Source organism: Megalobrama amblycephala, linkage group LG7, assembly GCF_018812025.1.
Source record: "Megalobrama amblycephala isolate DHTTF-2021 linkage group LG7, ASM1881202v1, whole genome shotgun sequence".
NCBI classification, from domain to species: Eukaryota; Metazoa; Chordata; class Actinopteri; order Cypriniformes; family Xenocyprididae; genus Megalobrama; species Megalobrama amblycephala.
In genome coordinates this window covers 31,174,347-31,194,974 of record NC_063050.1, presented here as the reverse complement: position 1 = coordinate 31,194,974, position 20,628 = coordinate 31,174,347, and the positions used below count along the sequence as shown (strand labels likewise).

At 36.3% G+C, this 20,628-nt stretch overlaps 1 protein-coding gene and 1 long non-coding RNA gene across 8 annotated transcripts in view; one reads left to right on the top strand and one right to left on the bottom strand.

Moving 5' to 3' along the window:
* Positions 1-20,628, bottom strand: part of LOC125272290 (vang-like protein 1) — a 153,324-nt gene that overhangs the window by 81,571 nt on the left and 51,125 nt on the right. The window lies entirely within an intron of this gene.
* LOC125272317 lies at positions 4,709-7,133 on the top strand. 2 transcript variants are annotated; one of them, XR_007185815.1, is made up of 4 exons: positions 4,709-4,947; positions 5,566-5,724; positions 5,874-5,925; positions 6,952-7,133. It is a non-coding gene; the product is annotated as an uncharacterized LOC125272317 (long non-coding RNA). The 2 variants fall into 2 exon arrangements; XR_007185814.1 differs by having other exon boundaries at positions 4,709-5,724.

Sequence of the window (20,628 nt, the reverse complement as noted above, 5' to 3'; positions counted from 1 at the left end):
ATTGACATATGTGAAATGCTTATCCCATGAATAATTATTTTAATTTATTCTAATATGCTGCCTTAACTAATAGGCTATGAAAGTTTGTTCTGCATGTATATTTATTTTTTCCAGTATTATAGGATAGCTTAAATTAAAATTTCTATTAAAATATTACAGATTAAAGTGTTTGATAAACACTTAAAGGCCATAAAGGCCATAGCTTGCTCTCTGGATTAATCTTTTAATTTCGAATTTGGTCTTTTAATTTAACTGTCTTTAATGCATCATCCATTTTTTTTTATATATATATATATAGGCTAAAGGATTTCTATGGGGGACAAAACTCTGAAACAACATGTTTTACTTGGATAATGCAGTAATATCATTGTAGTGTTTATGGCAGGAGAAATGTGTTGATTAGTTGTCTATGGTTGTCATTGTAGGACATTAAACCCAAGCATTTTCAAGTTAAGCAATAGCACATCTTTTAATGTCAGTTGATTGGCTAATAGGCCATGTTTTCGTCAACATATTTAAACAAAATTAGGAATGGAGAAATATTCAGCGATTTTGAGGTGCTAAAATGTTAAATGTGTTTTTTTCTTTTTGCTCAAAACAAAGCAAAAACACTAATTTACAGAACTTCAGACAATATACAAAATAACAACTGGCAAAAGTTACTTTAGACGTCACGGCGCAGACGTCACGTAGCTTCTCACACGGCTTCTCAGGCGAGTAGGGGGGCGACGAAAGTGTCACGCTTCTTATCACGCGTCATTGGTCACGGCTTCTGCTCACGGAAGGTACGCGACGATCGACACGACTGATTGCTTAGTTAGCATCGTAAATAGCAAAACGACACCCTATAGTTTTCACCAATAATAACTGCAGAACCGCCAGAACCATACGTCATGACAGTCTGAGGCATAGACATTAGGCTTGTTTGAGATGCGCCTAGCCTCGCCTGAAGTTCAGCCGAGAGTAGGCGGCTGCAGTTAGGGGAGGAGTGAAAAAAGTGCAGGCAAGACGAACAGTTCTCTGTTCTCGTAGTGGATCAGAACCTACGAGATCAAAGGCGGATATCGCGGGATTCACACTCGTGCGCTGTGTTGCTGATAAACTGGATGTAATTTAAGTTCTGTTGCTTTTATATGAAAATAAACATAATGATCAATACACCTAAAGTACTTGTTATTTATTTCCATTCGAAATATGTGTGTATCAATCATTTTTACTTTAATTATAGACATGTTTTTATATATATTTTTTTTATAAATGACAACGTTCGCATAAGCCATAGAGAGATCACTGTGTCAGAGAGTTTGGGAATATTCACACATTATTTTTTACACATAAAAACATGATATTAGAGTTTTAAAATCAAACATTTTAAATCAGATCAATACATCACGGTTGTTTAAACCAATAAGCTTTAAGCTGTGTCGTCAGCAAGTCGTTTCCCATCGTGCTTTTGGTCAGACATCAGAGCAAGGCGGCCCACCCTCGGACACACTTCTAACCGGCATGCATCTCGCTGTGATCACCGGTGATCGGTTCTGCGCAGAATTTGCTCATCTCAAACAAGCCTATATATACGTAGACGCCTCATGACGTGCTGGAGCGTGATCCAGCGTCGCCGCCATATTGGTTGGGTCTCTCCACTCAACGCTAGCACCAGAGTCAATCGGAGTCAACGGAGAGCGAGCAATTATGCCCGTATTTTGTGCAGCTTACGGTTGCAATAACCGACGCAGTAGCCTATTGATACCAGATCGCATGGGATTACATTTCACAAGTAAGATTGAACAATGATTTAGGTTATTTTACCATTTATAAAATTATAAATGAGTGAGTGTGAGTGTGAATGAGTGTGAGTGAAATAAATTCAAATGAACAATCAAACTTGTTTCTTTATTAAAATATAAAATTCATTCATTTATACATTTATCAATATGCCGCGTGTGTGTGTGAGTGTTAGAGAGTGTGTGTGTGTGTGTGTGTGTGTGTGTGTGTGTGTGTGTGTGTGTGTGTGAGAGAGAGAGAGAGAGAGAGAAAAAATAAATTCAAATGAACAATCAAACTTGTATCTTTATTAAAATATAAAATTCATTCATTTATACCATGGGCGTCGGAAGCAAAAAAAAAAAAAAAAAAATGTGGGTGGGTCCTCCCTCCAAATTTTATTTATGCAATTATATATATTTATATATATATATATATATATATATAATAAATAAATTAGATAGATAGATAGATAAAATGCCAATCAATCGGTAGTTATTGATTTTTTTTTTTTTTTTTAATAGAACAACAAGACACAAACCTTTACATTCAGTCGCGTTTTTGCTCCCATTTATTATTCCCACACAATTACCTTTGATTTCGTTAGATAGAAAATAAGCTAGGGTTTTATTGTAATAAGGGTTTTATATTTACCGAGGTCACAAAAAGTATTATGCTAGGGGGGTTCGGGGGCATGCTCCCCCGAGAAAATTTTGATTTCCTTGGTGTACGTACATATATGCATTTTAAGACATTTTAAGGTCAACAAATTGGATAACAATAGCTTTAAAACCATGTCAACAAATACATACATGCACGCAGTTTTGAGGCAGCTTTAATCGCATGTTTGGTAATTCCATGACTTAATTTACCTCAGAATAATGATGGCGCATGCCATAGTTTCTTTAGCGCTTTAGTTAAACTATAATAAAGTAATATGCAGCGCGCGCCGGCGCATTTGCGCGAGCAATTCTTGAGTTCACGCTTCGAGCACAGTAGGCTATAGCCTAACGGCTGATTGGAGTTTTACTGACATACCCTGACAACATCTCATCTGACCGCAGTTCACTGTTGTTCAGCTGAAGCTACCTTTTCCGCGCTCGTTTGACTTGCGCCTGGCGCTGAGGCGAAGGTGGAATGCGCGTCTGAAAAGTGTCCTGTTTGTTGTGGTCGTAAAGAAACATTTCTTTATAAACGCAGCGTTTTACTTGGCGATGTTTTAAAAAATATTTTTATTTTTGGTATTTTTTATGCTCTGTTGGTGGTTTGTGGAGTAAAAAAGAAAGCAGAATTTTTCAATGTGTGACAGCGTCCTGTATCATAACTAAGTCTCTGCCGTTTGTAACAAACCAAACCGTGTGAAAATCATAGACAGTAAAAGAAAATCCAGTAAAAACTCGGGGAGTTATGATTATTGTAGTTGAGGATACATCTTCCTCAGTAGAAATAAATGCGGGGGGCGGCGCATTGGGGACCCATCCAAGATGGCGCCGCGCTGATACGTCCGCTCCAATAGGCAGCGTCAGTTAGTGATGTGTCGTTCTTGAACGATTCGTTCATTTTGAACGAATCTTTAATGTGACTCGGGAAGAACGAGTCGTCTCGGGGGGTGATTCGTTCAGTCGCGCATGTGCAATATTCTACAGGTTCTGTACTGCTAGAAGTAGTTCAACTGATGATTCAATTGATTAGTTCATTTCATGAGTCTTTCGGGTTTTGAGTCGTTCCTTAATCACGTGACAGACCCTTACGCTACCAATGCATTCTGAGCCGGAAAGAGAATTGATTAGTTCTTTTTATGAGTCTTTCGGGTTTTTGAGTCGTTCCTTAATCACGTGACAGACCCATACACTAAGCCAATGCATTCTGAGCCGGAAAGAGAATTGATTAGTTCTTTTTATGAGTCTTTCGGGTTTTTGAGTCGTTCCTTAATCACGTGACATACCCATACACTATGCTGTGTGACCCAAGCACATTATATTTATTAGTAAATAACTTTAACTCTCCAGTTTTGTTTGAGTTTGTGTTACAACTGTTAAAGCTGAAGTTATCATAACCTTGATGTTTTAAACTAACATTAATAATTCAAATTCAAAATGTTATTTGCTTTTAATTTATGTCATTATGTCCTTTTTGAGCAATCTTCTTATATTAGACCAATATGTCAAGTCGGCCTAGGAAAAGCAATTATTATAACAGCAAACTCAAAATTGGAGTAAAAATGAACAAACTAGGCTATAAATACTTTGTATTGTAGGCTTGGATTATTATATTATTATATAGCCTAGTGTTTATTTACAGATAGACAGTCAAAAAGATTAATCAATATTTTATTTATAACAGGGCTTTATTTATTTATAATAACACACCACAGATCCTCAAGAAACAGTAACAAAAACAGTGACAGAAATGTCAGAAATAGCGTATGGGTCTGTTATGTGATTAAGGAACGACTCAAAACCCGAAAGACTCATGAAGAGAACTAATCAATTCTCTTTCCGGCTCAAAATGCATTGGCTTAGTGTATGGGTCTGTCACGTGTTTAAGGAACGACTCAAAAACCCGAAAGACTCATGAAGAGAACTAATCAATTCTCTTTCCGGCTCAGAATGCATTGGCTTAGTGTATGGGTCTGTCACGTGTTTAAGGAACGACTCAAAAACCCGAAAGACTCATGAAATGAACTAATCAATTCTCTTACCGGCTCAGACTGCATTGGTTTAGCATGGGACTGCCTGTCACGTCATTAAGGAATGACTTAAACCCGAAGACTTGTCAGACAAGAGGTGAGGTGAGCTTAATCAGCTTGTCATAAACTGAAGACCCAGGTAATAAATTAATCATTTCTGAATCTTATAGCATTGTAGTTTTGTATTGTTTGTAGTGGGATCAACGTTTGCATAAGTAGTAGATGTGTTGGGGAAGTAACACGTAACATTTTAATTACATTTTGCTAAAATGAACTAAATGAACGAAATGACTCGAAAAAAGATTCGTTCATTTTGTTGAACGAGACTCAAAAGTCCGAGTCAGTAAAATGATCCGAACTTCCCATCACTAGCGTCAGTCTCTGAGGACGACAGCGCCAGACTGCCGGAAGTGGGCGGAGTAATAGTCTCACGTCAGACGTGGGCGGAGTTAGCGACAAACAAGCAAACAATCATGGCGGAAGAAGAGAAAACGGTAAAAAGTTTCTTTGTTTTGTGTTTTTAATCGATCACGTTTATTTGTTGTGTATTTATTTGATCGTTAACACTTAACATGACTTAAATATTTTGATATTTTACCAATCGTCTCACGCTGCTTGCGCCCCCGTGAGAAAATACTATAGTAATTTGTAGTAAATACTAGTGTTTTTGAACCATACTATAGTACTATAAGTACTTGAATTAATTTATTGTGGTAACTCTATAGTTGCTGTGATAATATAACAGCTATAATAATATAAACAAATTACTTTACCCAATATTGTACTAAGTGTTCTACAATTTTATGGTATATTATACTACAATATACACTACAGTTTACTGTAGTAAAAACTAAAGTATACTACATTATTTATAACAGTTTATCAGTTCACTATAGTTAATACTATAGTATTCTGTAGCATTCATTAGTGTTGTAAATACTATAATACAGTATACAAAAAATTACTACTGTATGGTTCAAAAACACTATAGTATTCACTATAGTATTTTTTCACCTGGTCACAAGGTTTGTGATTTTACTTGTTGTTGGTGCTGTATTTTATTTAACTGGTTACATTTTACAATACTGACCAATGTTTTTGTGGATTTTTAGAGGCATATTAGTATTGGGAGATGCTCCGCTTTACTTCATTTACAGTTATGCAAAACGCGCTGCAACAATTTCCACCGCCCAGTGTTCTTAAACCGACCAGACGGCACAGGTTGAATGCACAGCTTCAAATTCACTTCAAAAAGGCTGTTGTCCATGGAGGTATGAACGTTTCTTTTGTATTCTGAATTTAAAATGTTGTTTTTGCAATGCAGTAAGTAGTAATTTTGACTTTAGAAGAACGAAACTTGTTTTTTTTATGCAATTTTTATGGTTATATATTTAAGTTTTTCTTTGATTTTGCAATGCAGTAAATTGACAAGCAGAATCACCCCAGGACAATGGAAGCTGATCAAAAACAAGGTTAGTTTCATAAGACTTTCATAAACACATAAGCTACTTATACAGATGGTGTGTTGTTATTTCTGTCAAATCTTTTCAGGAATATCTTAATAATATTCTATTGTTTTAAAATGTTCTGTTAACCGGCCCTGTGGGATCTTCATGTTAATGGTAAGAAAAAGAAGGGAAAGTTAAAAGTTTTTAAAAATGCATGAACTTCTCTTTTCATTAGAATGAAAAACATATATGAGGGCTTTTCACTTTAAATAGTTAACCCTGGGTGATTGTAAACCCCAGGTAAACAGAATCCTGGGATATCTTGATTCACGTTTGACACTGATCATCATTTACCTGGGGTTAACAATTAATTCTGAGTATTCATACGCAGTGTTTCACACTGTACATTACTAAACCCTGGTTTGTATCACCATCCTTATTTGCATATTTGCAGTGTCAGTGTCACTGATTGGATGAGCAAAGCACACAATAGGTTTACATATATGCTCTGGCACTGCACATCCTCATTACATATAGTCAACTTCACTATCAAGTTTATCTTGAATGGACATTTCAGACTATAAAAGAATGAAACAGTATTTTCTGCACTGCAATTGTTGCATTTTATGTCAGCATTTGTTGTTTTTTTTCTTTTCAATGCTGAATTTTCTATTCATATACAATGCACAGTGTTTCTGTGACTGTCAAAAGCACGTAAATATAAAAGCAATATGTGGAGTGTTACTTTACCCACGGTTAAAAGTGGTGTTTAGGACGACGATAACCCGGGGTTAAGTGCAGCGTGAAAAGACATGTGAATTGCTTGCCTTTTGTAAAAAAAATAAATAAATAAATGAATAAACTGAACATAATTTATTAATTTCATTAGTAACAGGGTATGATTTATGTCTTCAATATATAAACATGAGAAAATCAGAATGTCAAAACTTTATTATACATGCTGTGGGTGCATCCAGACTAAAACACAAAGTATTGTTAAATACACCTCTAACATTTCATCCCATTTGTTTGTACCCTTCTCTCATGAAGGAGCCACGGATCACAGAAGATGTCTGCACTGCACAACAACCAAAGGTCTTCAAGGGTTTAGTGGAAGAGCTGTGCTTTCTGATATTGAAAGAGGAAGACCAGGAAAACACCCTTCTTCAACTTTCACAGGCTGAAATGAATGATGACAGACAACTGGCCAAAGAGCCTTTAGTGTTTTGCTTACAAATTAAGGATGATATGGACATTTTTCTTAATAAGTGTCTGGACAAAAAACAGTCTTGTAATTAATTGCATGTTTATGGAGATTTGATTTTTTTTTTTTTTTTTAAGATTTAATTTGTCATCATGTACCTGCAGTTCAATTTACACTCAATTTGGTTTGATTTTGTAATTTTTTTTAGAGCAAATCACAGCTAGTAGCTATATAATGCTTTTGCTACTTTTTACATTTTACAGTACATTTTATTAAAATTAAATACATATCTTTTGTGTTTTGTTTTTGGGTTTGATGGATCTGAATTTGCTTAATTCATGCAATTTAGTGTACAACCGTGTAATGCGTATTATATATTATGAAAACAATGATTCATTCTGAAATGCTTGAGTAAAATATACATTTTATGACAAATTAATAAATGTTTATCATTTTTACTTTAAGCTTTGTGTTCAATTTATATTCAGTTAATCGTTTAAGACATAAAACAAATTTTTAAAATATTAAAAGGTTACAAGGGGGGTTTAATAATATACACATAGGCTCTCTCTCTCTCTCTCTATATATATATATATATCTCGTAACGTGTTTGTGTGTATGTGATTAAGCTATTATCACAATGCGAGTCTATCTATCTATCTATCTATCTATATATATAAACGGCGGTTGCTAACAAAGTGCTAAAACGGACTACTTCCTTTGGCGGGGACTTTAGACGTCATCATGACAAACAGGACATTTGGACAGTATTGCTCATGAAAAAGTGGGTAAGTATTCATACACAGCACACATCATAATCAGCGAGCATGTTTTTAAATAGAGTTGTTTTTTAAATGCAGTTTGAGGACGCTTGGTGGTGACAACGTTGATCCGCCACCATGGTGTGCTGTAGTCCGTTTAAAGCCTACTGTTCCGACGACTTTATTTAGGCTTCAAAATGTATAAATGTTGTGTCAACTTGTAAAGATTATCTTGATAGACAAAACGTGTAAGTGTCATAACCCTTTGTTAAACACAGAGCTTATTTTATGCGATTTTCCAAAAGTCTATGGGAAAAATGAATAGGCTTTCGATAAAGGGAACCCGTGCGCCGCTAACTTCCGGGTTGGCCTACAAAAACCAAAAACACGTCATCCCTGAGGTACTCTATTACCAATATTTTAACACTTTAATGTTATTCTGTAAACACTATTTCTTTCAAATGGTGGTTATTAATAATTATGTCAAAAAAAGAAGATATTTTATGATAGTATGTTTTTTTTGTATTTTAGATGTATTGAGGGTCATTTGCTTTGTATGGATATATTCATACATGCATTAACGTTACAATCATTCAAATCGTTCAGTTTACCATGGTGGTTGCTGGGTTGGAATAAGCCGAGGGTAACGGTTGCTTCACTACCAATTTCAAAGTTCCGTGCGACTGCCGCTAGGGGGCGAAATGCGACAATCGGATGCGAATGTCGTGCTGTGGCTTAAGACAACTTTTATTTTCTTTCACACACAGCACAGATAAACAACTTTCTAATAAAGCGACGAAACTGCCTGTCAAGTGATAGACGACACTGATGATTTTTATGTTTTAAACAAATGAAAGGCAATGTGGATAAACATTCACAGCCACGATGTACAGAACACCACTCAAAGATATAGATTAAAATGAATAAAAACATTTTGGATCAATAAACCTTAATATATATATAACTGCAGAATGGCCACACTGCACATAGATATGCATTTCATATGTCGCCAAATCAAATTAAATCAGCTAAATTGCCTGTGCAAGCAAGCTTTAACTATTCTACAGCGCAACATTGATGCACCAAACTAAAATTAAAATTAAATTAATAAAAAAATTAATAATTGTTTAATCAAACATCAATTTACAGAATTGAATTAGAACAGAATATACCGTTCTAATACAAAAATAGCCTAATTAAAAAAAATGCAAAACTGCAAAATGCCTTAAGTGCAGGGGAACATAGCCTATATTCAAAACACAAGCCACAAATAGTTAAATTAGATAACCCAGAGTGATCAATAAATAAATTAAAATTAAAGAAATTATTAAAATAACGAAAGTATAGCCAGAATTGTCAACTTTTGTCTTTTTAACTGCAGAGACAATAAACGCTAAACTGGAGTGGCAGTCTTTTTAGCTAAACATTCACAGCATCCAAAAATCTAATTAGAACCGGCTGAAATGTTTTGAAATCACTTGTACCCTACCTGATCTAAAAAAAAAAATCCAGTCTTTCACGCGATCTGCCCGTGTCCGTTTGAGTCTTTTCAAATAGCGCGCTATTGTCAGCTCCTTAACGTTGGCCAGCAGAAGCGAGCCGCAATGTTTGTTGTTGTTGAGTGGTAGGACACGAGCTGTTGGCACAACTTGCATCATACGTTTTTTGGATCATCTTTTACCATTTCAAAGTGCATCCAATTCTACACTTTAGATTTTCTTATCCCAGACATTGTTAAAGATTTAATCCCTGCTGCCAAGATGCTCCTCTATCGGTCACAGATCATGGTTCATCAAGTGAAACTTAAATCTGTCACAGGAGTGGTTGGATTTATTCACGCACATTAAAAATATTTATTAAAAGCTTCTTTCTTTTGACATTTTTATTTACAGGATTAACATAATAGGCTGTATATTAACCTATTGGGAGACAACCGGTACATCTATGCTTCACTTCCTGCTTCGCTACTGTTCGGACGCTCTTGCTTACAGCTCCGCGCTTTGCTCTATTGCTTTTATATTTTATCTCCTAATTTTAACTACAGCAAATCGGCACAGTGCTCAAACGACAAATCTTGGCAACAACAATCTTTTTAACTGGAAGAATTGCTACAAAAAAAAGGGGAATTTTTATCCAACCAGCCTCCCACTGACCGCCATCAGCTTACATTCCGGAGAAGGGAAAACACAGCTGCCTACATCCAAAAGGATTAGAAATAATATGCCTCTTCTGGTTGAAGAATCTACCTGCTGCACAAACTGCCACAGACTTCTACAAAGGATTGCAGTTCTTGAAACAAAGTTACTTGCGGGACTACCAAACCAGAAGGAACACACAACAGAGCTTCGTCATGGACGTCCTCAGCACAAAGCCGGTGAGTCCTATGAATCTAATGCCCCTAAACAGACCGTACTGAGTGCCGGAACTGATCAGCACATTAATCGATGGCACACACACAGGGAGCGAGACCCAAAGGCACTCGAGACATTAGATTGTCACGAGTATCACATATTAATGCAGTAGCATCCTCTACCCCAAACACTAGCTCCCTACCACCGCCAATACATCTGGAGAACAGATTTGAAGTGTTAATGAATGTGGGTGAGGAATCGCCAGACTTGATGAATGTGGGCGAGGAATCCCCAAACATGATCGGACACCGATCAAATCAGCCAGCAGCTAACACCGATGCTAACTGCCGCTCAAGGTTGAACAGTCAGCGGCACTCAGCTCTTAGAGCAGCCGAGCCCAGGACTCTGATAGTGGGTGACTCTATTATCAGAAACATTAGCAGCAGGGATACAACTACATGCTGCCTTCCACAAGCAACAGTTTCTGATGTAAACAGGGAACTTAAGAGCATTCTGATGAAATATAAGACTGCAAATCGACTAATCATTCATGTGGGGAAGAATGATATTCGGAAGGAGCAGTCAGAACTCCTTAAGAGGGATTTCAATGAACTTTTTGCTTAAAAGACTAAAAGTTCAGTCGTTCATCAGTGGACCACTCCCAGCAAGAGGAACAAATAGATTTACACGGTTGCTTGGACTTAACACATGGCTGCAAAAAACCTGCAACTTAAAAGGACTGAACTTCATCGACAACTTCAATCTGTTCTGGAGTCAGAGACAATTGTTCACTCATGATGGCCTGCACCCAAACAAACTGGGCTCAAGAGTGCTAAAGGACAATATCTACTTCTGCCTCCATCATCCTTCAGCAGTGTGTGCAAATCCACTCAACCTGAATGGCACAAACACACCTGGACAGAGTACAACTGACCACAGGACTTCACTTCAGCAGCTGAATGGACATGCGGTTGACACTTCCCACAAGGTCAATGATAACACCATGCAGCCACAACAACCACTGCTCACGGACACAATCCTAACTGAGCCCTGCCCACAGAGCTCACCAAGAGACAGTGACGTGTTAGAACTGCTCCAAGATTCAGCACCCAAGGACGAATTTTGGGAAAACAGCCAGGGAAGCCAGGACAGCATATTACAGCCTCCGGTAACACCAGAGCAATAGCCCCTCTCACCGGACACGTTATCCCTCTCTCCAGCATCCCCTCTTCTGTGCTTTTCAGAGAAAATGGAGGAACTGGTGTATGCTGGAACCAAACTCTCCCACTCTTTTGCTGCGAGCCCCCAGATATCAACAAAAAAGCGTCAAGCCCCGAAACCACCAAAGCCTGTGGGCCCAGCTCGGCCACCCCCTCCTCCTGCGAGAGCTCTTCGGCCCCTGCCACAACGCCAGGGCCCTCACCCTCCTCCATCTGTTCTAGGTGAATCAAAAACAACCGATAACAGCTCTCAGTGATGTGTGTCGGGTCCCCGCTACGATAACAGTGACTTTATCAATTGTTTACAGAACAAGCGGGAACCCAGTGTGCCTGTAGCTTTCTCTATTTCTGTTTTATTACGTTATAGAAAGCCTAAGGCCTTTTCAAACCGTTTGGCAAACCCATTTAATCTGCTACCTATTACACGTCAAACTAAGATTACTGTAGAGACAGAAAGTAAGACTGTTAAGTTAGCACTTTTAAACATCCGCTCACTTAAAAATAAATCACTTCTAGTCAATGACTTAATAACCACAAACAACCTAGATTTTATGCTTCTAAATGAAACATGGCTTGAAGATAGCTGCAGTGCAACAATCCTGAATGAAACAGCCCCTCCTAACTTTACTTTTATGAGTGTCTGCAGAGCTGTTAGGAGAGGTGGAGGTGTTGCTGCTCTATTTAAAGATGTCTATCAATGCAAGCAAGTGTCATTTGGGGATTACTTGTCTTTCGAATATTTAGGTATTGTGTTAAAAGGTGCTCCTCGCATTCTACTTATAGTTATTTACAGGCCTCCAAAATACTCTCCAGCCTTTGTGGAGGATTTTACAGAAATGTTATCAGCAATTTCCTCAGAGTTTGTCTGTTTTTTTATTACTGGGGACTTTAACATCCACATAGAAAATGCAGAATCCAATATGGCAAAAGAAATCATAACTGTTCTGAATACTTTTGATCTGACTCAGCATGTACATGGACCTACACACAATCGTGGACACACTCTAGATTTAATTATTAGTAAGGGTCTAAACATTTCATCCATTGTCATTAAGGATGTAGCGCTATCTGATCATTTCTGTATTTTCTTTGAAATATTGATCTGTCCGACTGTTGAAGCTAGATCTGTCTCGTGCAAAAAGCGATGCTTAAATGAGAATACTAGTGCACTGTTTATGAAGGCTATATCTTTAACACCAAGCATATCTGCAGACTCTGTTGATTTTCTCCTTGATTCTTTTAACTCAAAAGTACAGAATGTTATTGATAACATTGCTCCTGTGAAAGTCAGGAAGAAAAGTGGCAGACAAAAAGCACCGTGGAGAAACTCAACAGCAGTGCAAAATATGAAAAGACAATGCAGAAAAGCTGAGCGCATGTGGCGAAAGACAAAACTTGAAATTCATTATAACATCTATAAAGATATTCTTCATGCTTTCAATGTGGAATTAGGCAAAGCTAGACAGACCTTCTTCTCAAATATAATAAACAGAAACTTAAACAACACCCGCACTCTTTTTGTTACTGTAGAGAGACTAACAAACCCCCCAAGTCAGATTCCTAGTGAAATGCTCTCAGACAGCAAATGTTGTGAGTTTGCTTCCTCCTTCTCTGAGAAAATTAATAATATCAGAAAGGCGATCAGCACATCCTTGAGCTGCACTGGGGTAAAACAGATCAGATCACAACCTCAGAAAGTAGCTATTATGTCTGATTTCGAAGCAATTGATGGTAAAATTTTGGAAGAAACAGTACAGCACCTTAAAACATCAACCTGCGCCCTTGACACACTTCCCACATCTTTTTTCAAAAGAGTGTTTAACTGTTTAGAAGCAGATCTCCTAGAAGTGGTAAATGCCTCACTTCTCTCTGGGACTTTTCCAAAATCCCTGAAAACTGCAGTTGTTAAGCCCCTCCTGAAAAAGAGCAATCTGGATAACACCATATTGAGCAACTACAGGCCAATCTCAAATCTTCCTTTCATAGGCAAGATTATTGAAAAAGTTGTTTTCAATCAGCTGAACAAGTTCTTAAGCTTGAATGGATACTTTGACAACTTTCAATCTGGTTTCCGACCGCATCACAGCACAGAGACAGCACTCATAAAGATTATAAATGATATTCGCCTAAACACAGATTCAGGTAAATTATCAGTGCTGGTTTTACTCGACCTCAGTGCTGCGTTTGACACTGTTGATCACAACATTCTTCTTGACAGGCTCGAAAACTGGGTTGGGCTTTCTGGGATGGTCCTTAAATGGTTCAGGTCATACTTAGAAGGGAGAGGTTATTATGTGAGTATCGGTGACTATAAGTCTGAGTGGACATCCATGACATGCGGAGTCCCTCAAGGTTCAATACTTGCACCCCTCCTGTTCAACCTATATATGCTGCCACTGAGCCAAATAATGAGAAAGAACCAAATTGCATATCACAGCAATGCAGATGACACCCAGCTTTACCTAGCCCTCTCACCTAACGACTACAGCACCATTGACTCCCTGTGCCAATGCATTGATGAAATTAAAAATTGGATGTGCCTAAACTTCCTTCAGTTAAACAAAGACAAAACTGAAGTCATTGCTTTTGGAAACAAAGATGAAGTTCTCAAAGTGAACACGTACCTTCACTCTAGGGGTCAAACAACTAAAAATCAAGTCAGGAATCTTGGTGTGATTCTGGAGTCAGACCTGAGTTTCAGTAGCCATGTAAAGACAATAACTAAATCAGCATATTATCATCTTAAAAATATTGCAAGAATTAGATGCTTTATCTCCAGTCAAGACTTAGAGAAACTTGTTCATGCTTTCATCACCAGCAGGGTGGATTACTGTAATGGGTTCCTCACTGGCCTTCCCAAAAAGACCATAAGACAACTGCAGCTCGTACAGAACGCTGCTGCCAGGATACTGAGCAGAACCCGAAAACATGAACACATCACACCAGTCCTCAAGTCCTTGCACTGGCTTCCAGTTGCATTTAGAATTGATTTTAAAGTACTGTTACTCGTTTATAAATCACTCAATGGCCTAGGACCCCAATACATTGCAGATATGCTCATAGAATATAAACCTAACAGATCACTCAGATCATCAGGATCAACACACTTAAAAATACCAAGGGTTCACTCAAAGCAGGGAGAGTCTGCTTTTAGCTGTTACGCCAGCCGCAGCTGGAACCAGCTTCCAGAAGAGATCAGGTGTGCTCCTACAGTAGCCACATTCAAATCCAGACTCAAAACACATCTTTTTATCTATGCATTTGCTGATTGAGCACTGTGCTATGTCCAAACTGTTTGCACTTTATTTTATACGTATTATCTTTTTATTCTTTAAATTCCTTTTCCTGTTTTTATTTCATTTTTAATGTATTTTATATCTTTTATGTATCATCTTGATTCTGACTTTTAAAGCATTTTAAATATTGCGGTAAAATTCTCTGTTTTTACTGTTATTTCTATTCCTTATGTTCTATTTTTATTATTATTCTTTATGTAAAGCACTTTGAATTACCATTGTGTATGAAATGTGCTATACAAATAAAATTGCCTTGCCTATGTAAAATCAGATATTGAGTGCACCCATATCTCGTTTCATAACACCTCTGCGTAGATTCGACTGTGAGATTGGTAGTCGAATCAGGCTCCTCCTATCGAAGCATCGACTATTCAGGGTCAGCCCTAATATATATATATATATATATATATATATATATATATATATATATATATATATATATATATATATATATAGCCTAGTGCTCTGCATAAATGAGTACACCCCCTTTGAAAAATAACATTTTAAATGAAACTATCTCAATGAACACAAAAACAATTTACAAAATGTTGACAAGACTACATTTCATATAGCATCTGTTTAACTTATAACACGAAAGTAAGGTTAATAATATAACTTAGAATACACATTTCAGTTTTACACAAATTAGGGTGATGCAAAAATGGGTACACCACACAACAAAAACTACTACATCCAGGGGCGGAGCCAGGGGTGGCCGTGGCCACCCTTGGCCTAAGCTTGGCCACCCCATCTTATTTCCACTGATAGCTTCATCCTTTTTCTTGACTATCACAAAGCATTTGATTGTTTAGAACATGAATTTATGTTACAATCCCTACACAGAATGGGTTTCGGTAATTTTTTTGCAAATGTATTAAAATGCTCTACTGTAATGGGAATAGCTCTATCCGACTCAATGGCACTTCTCCTAGATTTTCTTTAAAGCGTGGTGTAAGGCAAGGTTGCCCCATCTCCCCATATCTTTTTCTAATAGCTACACAATTTTTAAATTTACATAGAGAGTCCTGTGAAGGGAATTTCTATTGCTGGAGCGGAATTGATTATTAGCCAACTGGCAGATGATACAGCGTTGTTTCTAAGAGATATCTCTCAGATCCCCATTGCTTTAACCTCTCTTCAGTCTTTTTCTAATGCATCTGGCCTTTTGCTTAATATTAATAAATGTGAGTTACTTACTCCCGATAAAAAAATGTGCTGCATCCTCTATCTGTAACATTCCCATCAAAGATAGTGTCACATATTTAGGAATCAAAATAATAAGATACTAACCTAAGATGTCAGATGAATTTTAGTCCAGTTGTGGAGAAAACGCAAAAAAAAAAAATTAACGTTTGGTTGTTAAGAGATCTATCTTTGAAAGGCAGAACTCTGCTTACTAAAGCAGAAGGGATCTCCCGGTTATCCTACGCTGCTCAGTCTTTATTTGTGGATAAATCTACTTGCAAGTTGATTGATGTAATGTTACTAAAATTTCTTTGGAATAATAAAACTCATTATTAGAAAATCAGTCATTTTGAACTCCTATAATAAAGGCGGCTTAAATTTAATTGATTTTGATTCTCTTAACAATACCTTAAAGATTAATTGGCTTAAACGTTTCCTTCACAATCAATCTTCTATTTGGAGTATAATCCCAAGATATGTCTTTTCTCAATTAGGAGGTATACATTTCCTTTTAATGTGCAATTATTCTGTTAGTAAACTTCCCATCAAACTTTCCAATTATCATCAGCAAATGCTTCTGGCTTGGAGACTTATTTACAAGCATAACTTCTCGCCACACAATTTTTTTATTTGGAACAACTGTAATATTTTACATAAGAGGAAATCTTTGTTTCTTGAAAATTGGTTCACTAATGGAGTGATGTTAGTAAACCAGCTGTTTGATAGTGATGGTAATTTATTTAGTTATTCCGATTTTATTTCAAGATATCAATTCCCAGTATCTAGTAAAGAATTTAATATAGTTTTCAAAGCCATCTCTTTAGAAATCTGTATGCTGTTTAGAAACAATAATAGTGCCACAGTGATTTCTGTTTGTCCCCCTATAGCCCTGAATCCACTGTGGTTGGTTCTATTTGTTTTTCAGGGCATAAATCAAATTACAAAATCAGGTCATTATTTTTGGACATCGTCACTTTTATTCCTTCCTCCATTTCTTATTGGAATAACCTTTTTGATGATATTAAGTGGTGTTATGTTTGGTCACTCCCTCAGAAATTCTTTCTAACAAATAAAGTTAAAGAAATATCCTATAAAATTAATTCAAAGATTTTATTCAGTTAAGTACTTTTTACAGAAATTTAGAAGTGACATTGATACATCCTGCTCTTTTTGTGAAGCCTCCACTGAAACTGTTGATCATTTGTTTTGGGAATGTCCCATTACTTTGTCTTTCTGGAATAATATTGATGCTCTGATTGTCCAAAATGTTTTTTGTAACTTTTCTTTATCATATAGACACATTCTTTTTGGGTTTATTGTTAAAGACAAGAATCTACTTAATGCAAGTTTTTGTATAAACCTTCTTTTATTTATTGGAAAGTTTTATATCCATAAGTGTAAATACATGAAAAGTAAACCCCACTTTAACTTTTTTTGAAGATGTATTTAAATACAATTTCAACCTCTGTTAACAAGAAAGCAATGAAAACATCCAGAATTTGTGCCATGTTTAATATTCTTCCTTAATATATTTATCTATTTGCCCTCTTTTTTTCCCTTCTTTTTCTCTTCTCTAATTTTTGAAATATTGTTTATTTTTTGCATGTACCAATTTGTTCGGTTTGTTAATATTGCAATATAAAAAAACGGTTATTTAAACGCAGAACCGTCTCTTTAAGACCACAAAACGGGAGAGTTTTCAGACGCGCACTCCAACTTCGCCTCAGTGCCAGGCGCAAATCAAACACGTGCGGAAATTATACAGATGTTGAATGAGCTTCAGCAGAACAACAGTGAACGGCGGACATTATAGCTTACGTTAATGTTTCTCAACTGGTGGGTTGCAAGACCGCGCACTTTTCAATCACACGCGAATACGGCGCGCTGTATATTACTACTCACTATAAATAAAGCGCAAAAGAAATTACGAACATGCAACGTCGTAGTTCTGTCGTCTATTAAGTCATTAAATAACCAAAAGGGCGACTAAAGCTGCGTTAAAAACTGTGCATGCATGTATGTAGGCCTATTTGATATATGTGTGTGTGTAATATATATATATATATATATATATATATATATATATATATATATATATATATATATATATATATATATATATATATATATATATATATATATAATAATGAGTTTTACATTCTGTAATTTGTGTGCTGTTTAATTTAGGTATGATAGAACTGTTGCAACATACAAACACAGAATTATTCATTGATTGTACATAAAATTCAATGAAGGTTGAATAATCTTTGAACTACAGTATGTAGTTATCTGCATGTCTCGTCCATGGAGATGCAGCAATGAAGAACAAGCTGTTGGGGGTTTTGAGAACAAGAACTGACTGAACAAGTTCAATTTTAGCTATAGTGTGAGCCCCATATATTATATATATATATATATATATATATATATATATATATATATATATATATATATATATATATATATATATATATATATACACTGTAAAAAAAAATCCCGTTGTTTCTACGGAAAAATACCGGCAGCTGTGGTTACCAGAACAATACTGTAAAAATGACATCAAACCGTAAACATACTTACGGAGTTACATGTGAATTTTACATTTTAAATCTGTTAAATTTACGGTAAAGTAATGTATTTCATTAACTGATATAATGTTAATTTACTAACCTAATGAAGTACTAATATCTGTTTTGTACCTTTATAATACACTGACAGTCACCAAACACAGTGGTGATAAGAGTCACATGATGAATCAAAGTTCATCACAAGCAGCTTTTCCACAAGCTGAGAAGCACAATACTAATATATAGAAGGTGCACACAGTGTCATTCACACAAACACTAAACACCATCATGGTAACATGCATGAAATTTTAAAAATGCAATAAACATTAATTTAACAACATTAGATGTAACATAAAACCCTAATGTACATAACTGATTAGAAAAAAATGAGAAAAACTAAGAAGAAACAGAGTTATTTCAACGAAAATATATCAAATGTGAAGTATCACGCAGGGAATTGTGGGAATGTCAATATACGGTTTTTCACTGTAAATTTTACAATGAATTGTTATTTTTCACTTCCAAAAACTGTAAATTTAATGGTATTTTACCATAAAATTACATTAAATGTACCATTAGATCTATTACAGTTATTCACCGTATATAGTACGGAAACTTTCTGTAAACCAATCAACAGTTTTTCACCGCAGCATTTTTACAGTCTTTTACTGTTAAAATCACGGCCATTTTTTACAGTGTATATATATATATACACACTGTATATGAAGAGTTCAGATGGAAAAGCCTCTAAGTGCCATCTAAAATTTTCTTCTAAAATTAGCATTTTTATCAAGCTTGTATGTTTATGTTCAGTTATTTCACTTTAATGGCAATGAAAAGGACCCATTAATTGCCATTAAAGTGAAATTACTGAACATAAACATACAAGCTTGATAAAAATGCTAATTTTGGAAGAAAATTTCTGATGGCACTTAGAGGCTTTTGCATCTGCACTCTTCATATATTCGAATTTCGAATATTCGTCGAATTAAAAAAAAAAAAAAGGCACATTCGAATGTAAAACCCGTGCATTCGAATTTTTGCCGTGTCAAGAGGAGCGCAAGCCATGATGACGTAACTGACGCGGCTTGTTTGTGTTATCCAGTACAGCGCTGTGCAGGGTGCATTAATGTGATAAATATAATGGAGGAGTCAAAAAGTGAGCGCGCTGATGTTGATGCAAGAAAAAAAAAAAAGACTGCGCTGTCTGCTATGGCCAACCAGTTCGACGGCATATGCAGTCAGACCCTAAGCAGTGCTGAAGAAGGCATCAGGCCTTTGGAGCAGATGGATATGTATGAAAGAGAAGCTACGCTACCCGCTGACGAAAACCCTCTCAGTTGGTGGCAAAAACCGTGCGGTATGTTTGTTTCCACATATTGCGCAGCTGGCAAAGACATATTTGACCATACCTGCCACATCGGTCAGGGGTGTGTTTCCCAAAGCGAACTATGGTCGCAAGTTCCGTCGTTACCAAGAGAGTTCAGTGGGACTTACGGCCATAGTTGACTAACTATGCTTTCGGGAAACACACCCCCAGAGCTGAGCGCGTGTTTTCATCAGCTGGAAACATTGTCCAAGAAAAAAAACACCTTCAGTTGTTTTGACGAGCAACATGTGTAGTGAGCGGATTTTTTCTGAATGGCAGGTCGCTATTTTGTGTTCATGTAGTACAAACATTACGCTGTCTGTTGAAGCGTGTTTTCTCAGGTTAGTGTCGTGATGTACTTACAGTTTTTATGCACTTTTTGTTACCTTGCATGCACATTAATGACATCTTTTATTTAAAAACAGTTGTTTGAAAAAAAAAAAGTGAATGTCATTTCATTTCAATAAAAGATGCGATGCTTGATTTGGTGTATTTTGCTTATTGCGCTCTCTTGTGGGCATAGACAATAAAGCAGTTTTTTCCTCTTTTTCTGCCTTTAGAATTCGAATATAATTCGAATTTTGCAAATCTTTCAGAAAGAATTTCGAATTTACCTTTTCAGCCATTTTGACAGCCCTAATATATATATATAAGGTCAAATTCACTCAGCGTTCCATGATCTAATTCACTATCTCAATAACAATTAAGTACAAATGAACTGTATTCAGTTGTGTTGTAGGCACATTCCAGTACATTATAGTCAGACTCATTTTT